At 43.9% G+C, this 15,464-nt stretch overlaps 1 protein-coding gene across 5 annotated transcripts in view; it reads left to right on the forward strand.

The window, feature by feature from the left end:
- The first annotated feature begins 597 nt into the window (after positions 1 to 597).
- Positions 598 to 15,464, forward strand: part of LOC132387414 (zinc finger protein 229-like) — a 45,861-nt gene continuing 30,994 nt past the window's right edge. For 4 of the 5 annotated variants that reach the window (XM_059959773.1, XM_059959777.1, XM_059959776.1 and 1 more), the window contains exon 1: positions 719 to 776. The gene's annotated coding sequence lies outside the window, so the exon portion shown is untranslated. Of the gene's footprint in view, positions 777 to 5,868; positions 6,190 to 15,464 lie in introns of those variants that run through there. The other variant, XR_009509884.1, reaches the window with a different exon arrangement.

Here is a 15,464-nt window from a genome sequence, read left to right on the forward strand (position 1 = left end):
CCTATAGCAGTCACACGCTGAAGTTCCAACAGCTTGTCTCCCTCTCCCTCTCCCGCTCCCTCAGGCTGCCGCAGCCTGTGTCTGACGTCACAGCCCCGCCTCACTCAGCCATTTAAAGCGACACTCACAGTAAGCGAACCTGCGGTCTCGTAACACAATGCACCTCTAAAGTCTGACAGCAGACTAACGAGTGAATCTTCGATGGTGCAGAGTCAGAAACCGAAGATTTGCCAGCCTGAGTCAGGGGCTCCAGAGAGAGATGGGGTCCAGAGGAGGAGGACGAATAAGACCAGCAGGATGTGGTTAAAAGTGAAAGATTAGAAGCATTTGGAAACTGGTTGATCGAAAAAAAGGTGGTTAATTTCTGCAAAACACAGGTGGAAATCAACAGATAAGGCAGAAATTTTGGAGAGGAATACATAGGAAATGTTTTCTCAGTATTTCCAGCAACTGCAGAATCTCCTATGTTTTATATCTGCATTTTACTTTGGCATTAGATACACGTTGATATTGAGTATATTGCTTATGGGAGCCGCTTTCTGCGTTAAAACAGCTGCAGATTTTTTCGATACCCACGATAAAAAAAAATGAGGTATGGACATTGAACTGGTGCTTGCAGAAATGTTTAATGGCACCGTGATTACCCATAGGGCAATTCGTTCAGAATTTCGCCGGCGCTGAAGCGCCGATGAAATGCGCAGGCGTCAGGCTGAGGCCGTCCCTGAGTTTCACGCATGCGCGCAGTGCACAGAAGGATCTGAAAATGTCGGTTGCAGGTAAGAGCGATTAACCGTGTTTTTATCTTAAATACCGACTTCAGGATAATTCCTCTGAATTTCGGACACCGTGGGCAGCAATCCCGGGACAGTCCTGCCCTCTTCCCTCTCTCTCAGCCCCACGATCCGTACACGGGCCCCGGGGAGCTTCCGGCTGATGAGGGAATGGGAACCGATGGATCTCTCAGACAGAGCTGAGCTCCAGCTATCTAAATGCAAGGATTAGGAACTCGGAGAAAGGGAACAAAATCTTTTACATCACAAGTTGAGAAAATCGCCTTTGTTCTATCTCCAATCACTAAGAAGAGAAAATCTGCAGATGCTGGAATTCCAAGCAACGCACACAAAATCCCGGAGGATATCAGCATTAGGACTCTTTTCCATAGATGCTGCCTGGCCTGCTGAGCTCCTCCAGTATTTTGTGTGTGTTGCTTCCTTTACCTCCTCTTGCTCTGGACTTTTCTACCGGTGAGAATATGTTTTGTCCCATTCTCTCTGGGTACATAATGATATCAAACACCTTTGCCCTGGGCAACAGGTAGCTTTCACATCACAAATGTGCCTGATTCCAGTGAGACAGACTACTGCCCTTCCCTTCATATTCATTGGGATTTCATTCACTGAGTTCACCACCGTCAGTCATTGGGGGAGGGTTCAGGGGGAATATATATGTAGAACACAGAAACTAGTGATGCCTGTTTGCATTTTGGTGATGCAAAAGTTGCTGGAGAATTTGCAAGTGGGAAGAAGTGGAGTGATATTTGGAAATCTGACTTCTTAAAGCGTAATTTAGCAAGCAAACCACATATGGACAATGTGCAAAAGCTTTGGTGAGAAACTCCTGCATTTCCTGTTACAGGCCTGCTACATAGGTTGTGTGAGAGTGCAGATGAACTCGATCAAACCCAGAGGAGATCAAAGTTCCTATTGACAGTTATTTGCTAGCTGTCACTGGGTAAAAAATACACAGTCCAAGATTTATCTGCACACTGGTTATTACAAATTAGAGGGGTATTGGAGGGAAGGAGGGGAGACCTGCAGTGTCCCTGATGCCCTCCCCTACAAGATGTGTATCCAGCTGCAGCTTGTAACCCTGCACTTCAATGAGCTGCTTGAAATGGGTGAATTCCATATCATCCAGCAGTTGGAGGGGGTGATAGATATGACATGAAGAGAGGTGAGTTACTCCCAAGGTGCAGGACACAGGAAACTGGGTGAGAGTCAGGAAGGGGAATGAGGTTAAATAGGCAACGCAGAGTACTCTTGTGGCCATTTCACACAACAACAGGTGGACCACTTCAGAAGCTGTGAGGGTAATTACCTGGCAGATGAAAGTCAAAAGACTGATAGGGGTTTCGTTAGTTAGAGGAACAGAACAAGAGGGGACAAATATCCTAGTGGTAAGACTTGCTAGTGATAGTGAGCAGGGGAGGGGGTGATGTGGTTAAAATAAGTTGAAGAATGACAGAACAGATAGTGGAGAGGGTGAATTGAATTGACTTTATTAAATACATATTTCATAAACATGAGTAGTAATATTTACCTTACATAATCTAAATGGGCAATGTTTAATTTATAGTAATTTATAATAGATAGTTTGTACATAGGACAGTCAATACAACATCTAAATGCAATTGTATCAGCATGAACTAATCAGTCTGATGGCCTGGTGGAAGATGATGTCCCGGGGCCTGTTGCTCCTTTTGCTGTGGTACCGTTTCCTGGAAGGTAGCAGCAGGAACAGTTTGTGGTTGTGGTGAATTGGGCCTGTTTGTCCCTGATATTCATTGGGCCCTTTTTACACACCTGTCTGTGTAAATGTACTGAATCATGGAAAGTAGATTGTGCAATGTATAATTTCCTTGTTTATATTTAGAGACATTTTTTGGTGTATAAAATGATGAGGGGTATTGAGTGTGTGAGTGGCCAGAGGAGTGTTTTTTCCCCCAGGGTTGAAATGGTTAATGCCACTTTTCCACACTCCCATAGACCCTTTGTCCATCTCCTGGGTAAATAGAGTTTGAAAAATATTTAAGATCTCCCCCATCTGCTTTGGTTCCACACGTGGATTGCCATTCTGGACTTCCAAAGGACCAACTTTGTGCCTTGCAATCCTTTTGCACTTAATCTATCACTAGAATCCCTGAGGATTATCCTTCATCTCTTCTGTGACAGCAACCTCATGCCATCTTTTAGCCATCCTGATTGATTTCTTATGTGTTCTCTTGCATTTCTTATACTCCATAAGGAACTGACTGCCTATCCCTGTTATGTAATTCCATTTTGTGCTTTACCAGGGTCTGAATATCTCTTGCAATTCAAGTTTCCCTACAGTTTCTATCTTTACCTTTTATTCTGACATACCCGCTTACTAATTTCAAAATTTTGCTTTGAAGGCCTCCCATTTACCAAGCACACCTTTGCCATAAAGCAGCCTGTCCCAGTCCACAATCCTAGTGTTGATTCCAGGTATTGATCCATGCCCTGAACACATCCGCCTTTCCTACGCTGCTCCTTGTATTGAAATATACAGGGCTCAGCATATTCACTGCACCACGCTCAACTTTTTCATTCCTGACTTTGTCTGAGGCCTGAACAACATCTGTCTCCACAAATTCTCCACTCTCTGTTCTGTTATTCAGGCTCCCATTCCCCCGGCAACTTTAGTTTAACCCTCCTTACCCCCACCTCCCTCCATGCAGATCTATCACCCCTTTGGCTTTCCTCTCCCAGATCAATAAAAAGGAGGTGCATACCAGATACAGGCAGTTAGGAACAAATGGGGTACTTATGAAATACAGGAAATTCAAGTGAACACTTACGAAAGAAATAAAAGAAGGCATGAGGTTGCCCCAGCAGACAAGGTGAAGGAGAATCCTCAGGGATTCTGCAGATATGTTAAGAGCAAAAATATTGCAAGGGAAAAAATTAATTCTCTGGAAGATCAGAATGGTAATCCATATGAAAGGATAACATAGACTTGGGGAGGGTTTTTTTGCATCCGTATTTACTCAGGAGATGAACACAGAGTCTATAGAAGTGAGGCAAAGCCGCGTCAACTTCATGGACCCTGTACAGATTACAGAGGTGGAGGGGTTTGCTGTCTTGAGGCAAATTATTGTGCATCAATCCCCAGGGCCTGACAAGTTGTTCACTACGACCCTGCGGAAGACAAGTGCAGAAATTATCGGGGCCTAAACACAGATATTTGAATCATCCTTAGTGACAGGTGAGGTACTCAAAGATTGGAGGACAGACAATCTTGTTCTGATGTTCAAGAAAGGCTGTAAAAATAAACTAGGAAATTATCCGTTGGTGAGCTTGACATCAGAACTGGGAAAGTTATTGGAATGTGTGCAGGCACCAGGTATATACTCTAAGTATTTGGATAGGTGTGGACTGATAAAGGATAGACAGCATGGCTCTCGCCAATCTTATAGAGTCTCTCAAGGAAGTTATCAGGGAAGTGGATGAAGGCAAGGCAGTGGATGTTGTCTACATGGACTTCAGCAAGGCACTTGACAAAGTCTCATATGGGAGGTTGGTCAAGAAGGTTCGGTCACTCAGCATTCAAGATTAAACAGTAAACTGGATGAGACACTGTCTTTGGGAGAAGCCAGAGTGTGGTTTCCGCTCTGGCTGGAGGCCTGTGTCTAGTGGTTGCCACAGGGATCAGTGCTGGATCTGTTGTTGTTTGTCAGTCTATATCAGTAATCTGGATGATCGTGTGGTTAACTGAATCAGCAAATTTGTGGATGACAATAAGACAGGGGTTCAGTGGAGTGCAAGAAGACTAACATGGTGGGAAAATGGTTTTAGAAATGGAAAATGGAATTTAATGCAGTCCAGTATGAGTTGTTGCACTTTGGTCTGACCTACCAAGGGAGGTCTTTCAGAGTGAATGGTCCGGCACGGAGGAGTATTGTAGAAGAAAGGGACCTGGGAATACAAGACCTTAATTCACTGAAAGTGGTATCACAGGTAGATAGGGATAGAAAGATTGATTTCAGCCCATTGCCCTTCATGAACCAAATTACTGATAACAATAGATGGATGTTATGTTGACTTCTAGAAGACATTGGTGAGGCCTAATTTGGAGTATTGTGTACAGTTTTGGTCACCTACCTACAGGAAAGTTGTAAAAGAAGTTCATAGATTTCAGAGAAAATTCACAAGGATGTTGCCATGTATGGAGGACTTGGATTATAAAGAAATATTGAACAAATCCGGACTTTATTCCTTGGAATGCAGAAGATCGAGGGGAGATTTGATTGTGATAGAGAGGCACAGATAGTGTTAATGCAAGCTGGCTTGTTCCATGAAGATTGGGTGGGACAACAACCAGAGACCATGTGTTAAAGGTGAAAGGTGAAATATTAAGGGGAACATGAGGGGAATCTTATTCACACAGACGGTCATCCGGCTGTGGAATGAGCAGCCAGCACAAGTGGTGCATGCGAGCTCAATTTCAACATTTAAGAGGTTTGTGTTGGTACCTGGATGGTAGGGGTATGGGAGTGGGCTGTTTCAATAGTTCAGCACAAACTGGATGGCCCAAAGGGCCTGTTTCTATGTTGAAATTTTCTAAGATTGTGACAAGAACCTGAAATAATACAAAAATTCACTCTAACCCCTTTTGACAGCTGTGTGAACCAACCAGTCATTTCAGCAGGAATTTTTATGTGGCATTAAAACTGTGGCACTTTAAGTTAATAATACATCAAAGAAGATCCCAGCTGCAAGTCAAGAAAAACTATTTTGTGTGAGAGTGTTTCAGTTACTGAGGGGCCAGGAACCCATGCAGCTCAGTGGGAACTGGGAATAATACCAACGGAGAGAGTCAGACTGAGCCAGGTCACAGATTGGAGATGGCAGAAATGCCCCATTCTTATAGAGACAGGAAGAGCATCAAGGAATTGATGGTCATTCCAGATACCAGCACTCTGCCCAGTCAGAAGTTGATTTCTCTGTCCAACTTTCGTTGAACTTCACCGTAACAGTGTGATACCAGATCAAACCTTGGCAACTCAAGTAATCTCATTTGAAATGTTGCACTAAACCCATTGATGGATTTTGTTAAATCTTCTTACAGGTTAAAAATGAGAAGGAATTTGTCGCCAGGAAGCTCAAACACGTCACATCAGTTTTGTTGTCTCTGTCTAGATGTTTAAAAAGTGGAGCAAGGGATGCAATTGACCACCCTTTCTGCTCGGACTGTGGAGAGGGATTCACTCGGACATTTGACCAACTGGCACGCCTGTAATTTACACAGGAGAAAGGCCTTTCACCCGCTCAGACAGTGGGAATGGATTCACTCGATTATCACAATTGAAAGTACATCAGCAAGTTCACACTGGGCAAGGCCATTCACCTGTTCTGTGTGTGAGAAGGGGTTCAGTCGCTCATCCCACCTGTGAACACACCAATCAGTTCACACTGGGCAGAGGCTGGTCAACTGCTCAGAATGTGGGAAGGGATTCACTTGGTTATTCAGCCTACAGAAACATCAGCGAGTTCACACTGGGGAGAAGCCGTTCACCTGCTCAGTCTGTGGGAAAGGATTCACTCAGTCATCCCACCTACAGATACATCAGCGAGTCCACACTGGGGAGAGGCCGTTCACCTGCTCAGTCTGTGGGAAAGGGTTCACTCTGTCATCTACCCTACTGGTACATCAGCGAGTTCACACTGGGGAGAGGCCGTTCACCTGCTCAGTCTGTGGGAAGGGATTCACTAATTTATCCAGCCTACAGAAACATCAGCGACTTCACACTGGGGAGAAGCCGTTCACCTGCTCAGAATGTGGGAAGAGATTCACTCAGTCATCCAACCTACTGAGTCACCAGCGAGTTCACACTGGGGAGAAGCCATTCACCTGCTCAGTCTGTGGGAAGGGATTCACTCAGTCATCCCACCTACGGAGTCACCAGCGAATTCACACCGGGGAGAGGCCATTCACCTGTTCAGTCTGTGGGAAGGGATTCACTCAGTCATCCACCCTACAGAGTCACCAGTCAGTTCACACTGGGGAGAGGCCGCTCTCCTGCTCAGTCTGTGGGAAGGGATTCACTGTGTCATCCACCCTACAGAGACATCAGCGAGTTCACACTGGGGAGAAGCCGTTCACCTGCTCAGAATGTGGGAAGGGATTCTCTCAGTTATCCAGCCTACAGAAACATCAGTGAGTTCACACTGGGGAGAGGCCATTCACCTGCTCAGAATGTGGAAGGAGATTCACTGACTCTTCCAGCCTGCAGAGTCATCAGCAAGTTTACAGTGGAGAGAGGCAGTTCTCCTGCTGAGAATGTGGGAAAGTATTCACTCTGTCATCCACCCTACTGGTACATCAGCAAGTTCACACTGGGGAGAAACCTTTCAACTGCTCAGTCTGGGAATGGATTCACTCAGTTATTCACCCTACAGAAACATCAACAAGTTCACACTGGAGAGAGGCCGTTCACCTGCTGAGAATGTGGGAAAGGATTCACTCAGTCATCCCACCTACTGACACACCTGTCAGCTCACAATGGGGAGTGGCCATTGTTATGAATCTCTAGGTTTTGTTTGCTGTGGAGAGAGAGAGAGAGAGAGATTAAGAAGGCAAATGTGTCTGACTTGCAGCTTGTTTACATTGTGTGCAGCTTGTTTAGTTTTAACTGAGGACACAGACACTCAGAGTCAGACGGAGATGAAGGAGGAAAAATGGAAAGAATCGAAACCAGGGAACTAGTGGCCAAGGGTCACTGTTTGGAACTTTCCTTTGCCCACAAGTGTGGGCAAATTATCGATTCTCCGTACATTGAATATGTGGATGTCACCTCATTTGATCCATTGGAGTGGATCTGATTTGGGGTATCCTGCGGTGACCACTAATGTGTTAACCCTTGTCTGGCTATGACTTCATGACAAGTCACTTTGGGTGATAATTAGTATGTGGATTTGGAAGGATGACAGATAAAATCTACAGCAACTGTTGGTCTTGTTTTACCACCATGTAACCTGTGGAATATGACATAATTGCCTTCTCTCAACATTTACCCTGGATTACAAATATCTCTCTCATCACCTATTCTGTGGTTGAACTGAACTTTCATACTTTACCATCTCAAGACTCCAAGTCTTGTTTCCCCTGAGCTCAATAGTTTGGGAATTTTATTTATACACATAACACTCAGGAGGAAATCTGCAGATGCTGGAAATTCAAACAACACACACAAAATGCTCATGGAACACAGCAGGCCAGACAGTATCTATAAGGAGAACTGTCGACGTTTCAGGCTGAGACCCTTCGTCAGGACTAACTGAAAGGAAAGATACTAAGAGATTTGTAAGTAGTGGGGGGAGGCTGAAATGCAAAATGATAGGAGAAGACCGGAGGTGGTGGGATGAAGCTAAGAGCTGGAAAGGTGATTGGCGAAAGTGATACAGAGCTGGGAGAGGACCATTGGACAGGAGGCCTCAGAGGAAAGAAAGGTGGGGGGGGGGGGAAGCACCAGAGAGACATGGAAAATAGGCAATTAAATATGTCAGTGATGGGGTAAGAAGGGGAAGAGGGGCATTAACGGAAGGTGGAGGAGTCAATGTTCACCCCATCAGGTTGGAGGCTACCCAGCTTGTATATACGGTGTTGTTCCTCCAACCTGAGTTTGGATTGATTTTGACAGTAAAGGAGGCCATGGATAGACATATCAGAATGGGAATGGGATGTGGAATTAAAATGCGTAGCCACTAGGCGGAGTCTGTTGCTGCTGGTTCGTTTCTAAAGCATTACGGTTTGTAACAAAATGGGGCCTGCGTCTGGGATATGAAGAAATTTAAGGATTGATGTATTATCGATTTCATTGGGGAAATCCCTTTTGATTTATTTGTGTGTGGAAAACCAGCAGCAATGGATGTTGATAGATATCTGGAAGTGTGAGCCTCTCGGGCATTAGAGAACAGCAGAAGGATTGAGTTGTTCAGTATTGCTATAATGTTAATACTTGCTAAGGTGAAATTGACAATGAGGAGGGCACAGATGCGGAGGATAATAGCTGAACATTATGTATCTGAGGGTGTGTTTAAAGTGGAGGAGTTGGAGGTGTTTCCTGAAAGTAAACCTAGTGAGCTTGAGATCCAGTACAAGTGAGAAAAATTAAAGATGGAGACTGCGGAAAGGCAGAGGCAGTTTCAGGCTGGAGAGGCAGAAAAGCAGACAGAAATTTCTCTTACAAAGGGTAATTAAGGGGAATGCTTAGCAAGCCTATACTGCTTTGACAGTTGCTGAAGCAGCTTATAATTTATTTATTTATGCTGCCCCAATCATCGCCACTGGGCTATAAATGTGCAGGAGCTGTGTGTGGTTCAGTGCTTTGCTCAAGGACACACAAGCTGCCTCGGCTGAGGCTCGAGCTCATGACCTTCAGATCACGAGTTCAACACCTTAGCCACATGGTCATGACCTATTCATGACACATTATGACCTATTGAAGCAGGCTGTGCTCAAAGCTTGTGAGTTGGTCCCAGAAGCAGACAGGCAGAAGTTCAGAAATTTGAAGAAATCTGTGAACCAGACATACGGAATTTGCTTTTGAGAAATTTGTGTGTCTTGACCGCTGGTGCACATCTGAACATGTAAATGATAATTTTAACAGCTTCAAAGAGTTGGTTTTAATTGAAGAGTTCAGAGGGTGCGTTCCTGATGACATAAAGATGTATTTAGATGGAAATGATACTGCCACTATGCAGGAATCTGCTAGATTAGCAGATCAGTTTGCTTTAACTGATAAAGTTATGTTTACCCTGAATAAGAGTTTCCAAAAGGCAGTTGTCAAGTTGTGGGTAAACCTAATGAGGTCACCCCAGTGGCCTATACCTGCATTCGGTGAACCCTTTTCCAAAGTTATAGTGGATTGTGTTGGCCCATTGCTACAGACTAAAGCTGGCCATCAGTAACTGCTAACTATTATGTGTACTGCATCCAGATTCCCAGAGGCAATGCCTCTCAGAAATGTTAAAGCTAAAACTGTGGCGAAGGCTCTTACCAAGATTTTCACTTTATTCGATTTGCCTAAAGAAGTCCAGTCTGATCAAGGATGTAATTTTACATCTGGATTATTCCAGCAGGTTGCTTCTGAACTCGGAGCAAAACAAATTGCATCATCTGCGTACCATACAAGGGGCTTTAGAAAGATTTAATTCTACCCTCAAAACAATGATTAAGACATATTGTGTTGAAAATGGAAAAGACTGGGATGAAGGAATACATTTGCTTTTTTCCACAGAAAGGGAGTCAGTACAGGAATCACTGGGCTTTACTCCGTATGAACTTGTATTTGGTCGCAGAGTGACCTTTGACCTTGTTAAAAGGAACGGTGGATTGATGGGCATGTACATGTTAACTTGTTAGACTATGTTTTGAAGTTCAAAAAGAAACTACACCAAGCCTGTAGTCTAGCGAGACAAAACTTAAAGATTTCTCAAAACAAAATGAAGTGTTGGTTTGATAACAGGGCTCACAAAGGAAAATACCAGGTTTGAGATAAAGTGCTTGTCTTATGTTGACGAATCCACTTCAGGCGAAATTCAATAGACAGTATGAAATAGTCTCCCAAATTAATTATGTGAATTATGTTATTAAAACACCCAACTGAGTTGAACTAACGCAGGTGATACACATAAATATGATAAAGCCTTTTTTGACAAGCAGGCACCATCTGTGTGTGTTGTTCTCAAATCATATGAATCTGGCAACCCTGAGAATGAAACAATTGACTTGTCTGAGACTTTTCACAAGCCAAACGTGGTCCCAGTTAGGCTAATGAACTCGGTTGTTCTGGAAAACATTGATAACATGTTGGCTCATCTGCAGCCAGAGCAACAACAACAGCTGAAGTAATTAATTCTGAAGTTTAAAGATTTATTTCCCGATGTTCCCAAGCAATCCATGGTCGCAGTACATGATGTAGATGTTGGTGAAGCCAAACTGATTAAACAACACCCATATCGCATGAACGTAGAAAAGTGTAAATTGGCTGACCAGGGAATTGAGTATATGCTGGAGAATGGTATTATTAGGCCATCAAAATGAGATTGGAGTCACCCTGCATTATTGTGCCCAAACCTGATATAACCGTATAACAATCACAGCACAGAAACAGGCCATCTCGGCCCTCCTTGTTCGTGCCGAACCCTTAATCTCACCTAGTCCCACCTACCCGTTCTCAGCCCATAACCCTCCACTCCTTTCCTGTCCATATACCTATCCAATTTTACCTTAAATGACACAACTGAACTGGTCTCTACTACTTCTACAGGAAGCTCATTCCACACAGCTATCACTCTCTGAGTAAAGAAATAACCCCTCCTGTTTCCCTTAAACATTTGCCCCCTAACTCTCAAATCATGTCCTCTCATTTGAAGCTCCCCTACTCTCAATGGAAACAGCCTATTCACGTCAACTCTATCTATCCCTCTCAAAATTTTAAATACCTTGATCAAATCCCCCCTCACTGATGGTAGTGTTAAATTTTGCACTGATTATAGAAAGGTAAATGCAGTAACAAAAACAGATGCCTGTCCTATCCCTAGGGTGGATGATTGCATCGATAAGGCTGGAAAAGCTGATTTCTTACAAAGATTGATCTGTTAAAAGGGTATTGGTGTGTTCCATTGACGGACAGAGGTAGAGAAATTTCTGCGTTTGTGACACCTGGGATGTATGAATACAATGTTTTGCCTTTTGGACGGAAAAATGCTCCAGGTACATCCCAGAGAATTATTGATTTTGTAATTCGAGGGTTAGAACACACAGATAACTATATTGATGACTTAGTCACAGGGAGTGGCACTTGGGAAGAGCATATCTCTGCAGTAGAAAAGCTATTTGACAGGCTTTCCTAGGGCAACCTTACAGTTAATTGAGCTAAGAGTGAATTTGGCCATGCCAGTGTGACCTGTCTTGGCTATGTTGTAGGTCAAAGCAAGTTGGCTCCTGTTCGGGCAAAAGTCCAGACAATTTCTCAAGTTCCTATTCTGACTGCTACGAAGGCTCTTAGAAGGTTTCTGGGAATGGATGGATATTATCGTAAGTTCTGTAAGAACTTTGCTGCTATCGCTCTTCCTCTGACTAATCTCCTGAAGAAGGGTGAAAAGTTTATTTGGACTGACCCTTGTCAGAAGGCATTTGATTGATTGTTATCAGTATTTCAGATGAGGCCAATCAATGTACTGCAGTCAGCAAAATTTAATTAGCAGATTAGAGCTGTGGGTGGCAACACAAGTCATGGGTGCGCAGAGAGTAAAGGAGAAGGCCAAAGAGACAACCCTGTGGGTTATGTGTGCTGAGCGTCAGAGAGACAGAGGAGATGGAGCCCACTCTTACTACCTGCCGGCGATCTGACAGAAAGTTCAGGATCCAGCTACACAAGGCAGGGTGAAGGACGAGGTCTCTGAGCTTCTTGTCGATACTTCACGCCTTCGTATGGCTACTGCTCTGCCCATGACTGCAAGGAACTGCAGAGAACTTTGGAGAGCAGAGAACATCAGAGAAACAAGCCTCCACTCCATGGACTCTTCCTACACTTCCCCTCCCTCGGAAAAGCAGGCCATGGACACAAAGAACCTCATAACCTGGACAGTCTGGCTGCAAACCCACTCCCCCATCGGGGAAGGGATACAAAAGCCGTAAAGTGCGTAACACCAGGCTGAAGGACGGCTTCCTGTCTGTTATAAGCCAAATGAATGATAAAATGGACTCGACCTCACAATGATTAAGACATATTGTGTTGAAAAATTATAAGAGTGGGATGAAGGAATACATTTGCTTTTGTCCACAGAAAGAGAGTCTGTACAGTAATCACTGGTCTTTACTCCGTTTGAACTTGTATTTGGTCGCAGAGTGACGTTTGATCTTGTTTAAAGGAATGATGGATTGATGGAGATGTACATTTTGAAGTTCAAAAATAAACTACACCAAGCCTTTAGTTTAGCGAGTCAAAACTTAAAGGTTTCTCAAAACAAAATGAAGTGTTAGTTTGATAAGCAGGGTTGCGAAAGAAAATACCGGGTGGGGGATAAGGTGCTTGCCTTATGTTGACGAATCCACTTCTGGCGAAATTCAATAGACTGCATGAGATATTCTCCCAAATTAATGATGTGAATTATGTTATTAAAACACCCAACTGACTTGAACTAACACAGGTGGTACACATAAACATGATACAGCCTTTTTTGACTAGTAGGTACCATCTGTGAGTGTCGTCAAAACAAATGAATCTGGTAACCCTGAGAATGAAACAATTGACTCGTCTGAGAATTTTCACAAACCAAACGTGGTTCCAGTTAGGCTAGTGAACTCGGTTGTTCCAGAAAACATTGCTAACAGGTTGTCTCATCCCCAGCCAAAGCAACAACAGCTGAAGGAATTAATTCTGAAGTTTAAAGATTTATTTCCCGATGTTCCCAAGCAAACAACGGTCGCAGTACATGATGTAGATGTTGGTCAAGCCAAACTGATTAAACACCCATATTGCATGAACGTAGAAAAGTGTAAATATGCCTGACCAGGGAATTGAGTATATGCTGGAGAATGGTATTATTAGGCCTTCAAAATGAGATTGGAGTCACCCTGCATTATTATGCCCAAACCTGATGGTATTGTTAGATTTTGCACTGATTATAGAAAGGTAAATGCAGTAACAAAAACAGATGCCTATCCTATCCCCAGGGATTACATCGATAAGGCTGGAAAAGCAAATTTCTTACAAAGATTGATCTGTTGAAAGGGTATTGGTGTGTTCCATTGACGGACAGAGGTAGAGAAATTCGTGCATTTGTGACACCATCTGGGTTGTATGAGTACAATGGTTTGCCTTTTGGAAGGAAAAATACTCCAGGAACATCCCAGAGAATGACTGATTTTGTAATTCGAGGGTTAGAATACACAGATACCTATATTGATGACTTAGTTACAGGGAGTGCCACTTGGGAAGAGCATATCTCTGCAGTAGAAAAGCTATTTCACAGGCTTTCCTAGGACAACCTTACAGTTAACTTGGCTAAGAGAGAATTTGGCCATGCCACTGTGACCTGTCTTGGCTATGTTGTTGGTCAAAGCAAGTTGGCTCCTGTTCGGGCAAAAGTCCAGGCAATTTCATAAGTTCCTATTCTGACTGATAAGAAGGCTCTTAGAAGGTTTCTGGGAATGGATGGATATTATCGTAAGAACTTTGCTGCTATCGCTCTTCCTCTGACCAACCTCCTGAAGAAGGGTGAAAAGTTTGTTTGGACCGAGCCTTGTCAGAAGGCATTTGATTGATTGTTAGCGGTTTTGAGATTAGGCCAATCAATCAGTACACGATGATAATAAACAAATTTCCCATTTTAATTGTGTGGAAATATTAGACAGACTGAGCTTCTGCTCAGGAACCTCAGAAATAAACTGAACTGTTGTAATTTCTGTGGAAAGCAACTGTATGGAAAATGCTTCAATCTCACATTACGATCTGCGGTAACTGGGAACAGGTGACCAGTGGTGGGTCTCCCATATCAATATCAGAATCAGGTTTAATAGCACCGGCATATGACATGAAATTCATTGTCCCTGCGGCAGCAGTAGAACCTAATTCATAACAATAGATTTTAACAATTGTGATTTTAAACAAGAAACATGCAGAAAGTATTGCAGAGAAAAAAACATTGTCCACCGACAACGAGAGGACGTGACAGATCCAGATCTCACTGACTTGTCTGAACGGGGAAAGATGAAGCTACACGCACACGTAGAGCAGTGACCCGAGGCTGCAGATCTGCAGAGAAACGTGAACGGGAAACGGGATCAGGTGAAGGGTGGAGGGTCTCCCTTCTGATCTGGTGACTCTGCTCCTCGCCCCTCACACGCTGCCCGACTCATCCACTGCATTCCCCACATTATTCCATATTTACCCCAGAGACATGATTATTATTTCACACCATATCTTCCCCGATCCCTTTCCCTCCACCTCCAGGTCACAGAGTCAGCGGCTCATTCCCATCCAGGTCCAAAACATAATTCAGACCCAAACAGGAAATTTTCACGTTTCATTTAAATCAGTTCTGTGTTTATAAACACTAATTTGTATTCGCATTCCTCCGGAGCCTTGCTGGACAGGAACACTGAAATATCAAGTGAGAAACAGCAGGCCATTCAGCCCCTCTAACCATCAGCAAGATTGCGTCTGCTCTCCCATCTCAGCCACATGTTTCTGCCCAGTCCTCGTTTCCTCCATCCCTTCGGTCTCCACACATCTGCCGGCCTCTGTTTTACGTGGGGACGATCACTGAGTTTTCACCGCCCTCTGTGGAGGGGTTTTACAGACATTTACCACCCTCGGAATGGTGACATTTCCTCTCATCTCAGTCCCGGACAGTCCATCCCTGTTTCAGAGACTGAGATCCCTGGTTCAACCGGTCATGATGTTGTACATTTCAATGTGTTCACCTCTCAGTCCTCGGTTCTCAAAATGAAAGGGTTACCACATTTGATCTTTCTTCATATGGTGACCCCACCACTCCAGTGATCAGTCTGGTGAATCTTCATTGCACTCTCTATAACAAATACTCTCTAACCTCTTTGATAATCCTCTGTGGAATTAATTTCCATCTTCTGCAGCCTCGTGTTGCCCCAACCACTCACCTCCCACCCCTGTTACTATTTCCACCTTTCCACCT

Source organism: Hypanus sabinus, unplaced genomic scaffold, assembly GCF_030144855.1.
Source record: "Hypanus sabinus isolate sHypSab1 unplaced genomic scaffold, sHypSab1.hap1 scaffold_1837, whole genome shotgun sequence".
Taxonomy (NCBI): Eukaryota; Metazoa; Chordata; class Chondrichthyes; order Myliobatiformes; family Dasyatidae; genus Hypanus; species Hypanus sabinus.